Source organism: Nannospalax galili, unplaced genomic scaffold (genome assembly GCF_000622305.1).
Source record: "Nannospalax galili isolate Female #2095 unplaced genomic scaffold, S.galili_v1.0 scaffold56, whole genome shotgun sequence".
Taxonomy (NCBI): Eukaryota; Metazoa; Chordata; class Mammalia; order Rodentia; family Spalacidae; genus Nannospalax; species Nannospalax galili.
The window spans coordinates 2,212,657-2,214,731 of NW_008340065.1; the positions used below are offsets into that span (position 1 = coordinate 2,212,657).

Genomic DNA, 2,075 nt, shown 5'->3' on the forward strand with positions numbered 1-2,075 from the left:
TTATTGTAACATGGCCATCTCAAAACAATGTTCCATTTAAGGCTCTTTTATACAGAAACTGCCATCATGACTGATAGTCAAAATATCTTTTAGTGTTTCATGACTCGTATGGTAAACATAAAACTCCTGCATTTATTCAGTAGTGTACACTCAATGAAAAACAAAGGCATCAATACAGCTATTTAGGATATGCAGGTAACAGGAATGAACACTGAGGTACTAGGATAAATTGATGACAGTTAATGAAACTTAATTGGCATTCCTTTTAAGGGATTAAACTCATTACAAAAAAAAAGTGCTTTTTAACGCATAGTGTTAAATCTGTTCTGCCATGTCACAAAAATAGGCTTGCCAAGGCAGGTGAGGTGTATGAATGCTCCAGCGCCCCACAGAACTGCAATTAAGTGCAACTATAAGTAATACTGAAAAAAGTATACCAACTGACCAGTGGATAATCCTTTCAAGGCGTTCAATCAGCTTACCCTCTGCTGATACTCTAGCTATTTACATTGACAATCACATCCATGGTAGTGCTTGCTACAAGGAAGGCATGTAACCAGTTGTTTTGGCTATCATAAGACCGGAAGGCATTCCTTGGGTTCTATGTAAAAGTAACCATATTAAACAGTCTAATGGCAATCACTGACAGGCTTCTTAAATGACTAACTCCTTCATTCATTGTGTTGGAAGGGTCCAGTGGAAGGGAATAAACAAACAACCCCCCCAAACCTAATACCATCCCAATAGACTGAGCTGCAGAAACTGTAAGCCTGTTAAGATCCAGATGGCACTTGACTGTTACTTTATAATGGTTTTCCTTCAAGTGAAACTACGACATTGCCTCCCAATTTCTCTCCAGGTGTCCAGCGGTCCTTAATATCATCCAAGCCATTTACTTGCCACTCATGTTTAATACCTGTAAATTTCTTTATAATGGATCTTTAGAACTAGCATAGATCTTGCTTTTTAACAGTGCACTTTCAGGAGCCCAAATATAAATACTAAGGCTTCTTTCTTAGACTCTTGTTTCGTATGTGGCATCATACAAAGCATATCGGCAATCACTCAGAGGTAGCAACTTCACAAAAGATGTGTAGGGGTCCTCTACTGTATCACCAATGTCACCCACCAAGATCTGCTTTGCTTCCTCTACAATTATATCTTTTGTCATCACTTAAACAGAAGAGAACCGCTTTCTTTCTTTTTTTGATCTCCTCTTGTGTAGAACATTTTCTTATTTTTGTATCATTAAAAACTTTGATGACTTCATCATTCACTGTAACTTCAGATGCCATAGTGCCATAGTGTCCGTGGCTTAGGCTGCGGCAGCAGCTGGGTCTCTGGTTCAGAGGCAGTGTGATGAGGAGGTGCCGGGCCTACTGGCCTCAGGGCGGGCGCGGCAATCACTTGGCCCGGCCCAGCCAGCCCCCCCGCCCCTCCCGCCTGACCCCGAAGCTTGAGGCCAGGGATCCCAGGGCGCAGGTAGAGCCGCTCCAGCCCGGCCCCCAGGCACACAGCCTAAACCCACTGCTCCCACCGGCCGACATGTTGGGGAACCTTGCCCTTAAGGTTGGCTCCTTTCTCAGCAGGGGCTTCCTGCCTGAGTAACCTGGAAAGTGCCACCAAGCACAGATGCCTGACCTTATTTGGAACATGACCTTTGGCATAGTTACCTGGAGTAAAAACTACCCCCCAGGATTTTTCTATATGATAATTAGGCACTGCCCAGTCGGATGATAGGAGCCTACTGCCACATGTAAATAAAGCATACTATTCAGCTGAAGCATTGGCTACTGCCTCCACACTATATTTTCCCTAACCCCCACTGAATAAACGGAGCTGTTTCACTGAGTCTGGAGCTGTTTGTATCACTGAACCTGCCTCCCCAGAAGGGTTTTCTTCCATCAGTGCTCATTGGCCATCCCTGACCCCGTTCATCACTTCTGCTCCCTTTGTCCTCGTGGACCGGTGGCCAACAACCCACAAGGGAAGGGAAAAACCCCACACCAACTTACATAGTGGGCCAGGCTTGGTGGTGCATGCCTTTAATCCCAGCACTCGGGAGGCAGAGGCAG

The 2,075-nt window shown here is 45.0% G+C and overlaps 1 protein-coding gene and 1 pseudogene across 6 annotated transcripts in view; both read right to left on the reverse strand.

Annotated features, from left to right (window-relative positions):
• Positions 1-2,075, reverse strand: part of Ist1 (IST1 factor associated with ESCRT-III) — a 25,304-nt gene that overhangs the window by 14,471 nt on the left and 8,758 nt on the right. The window lies entirely within an intron of this gene.
• On the reverse strand, positions 753-1,433 carry LOC103735617 (annotated as a pseudogene).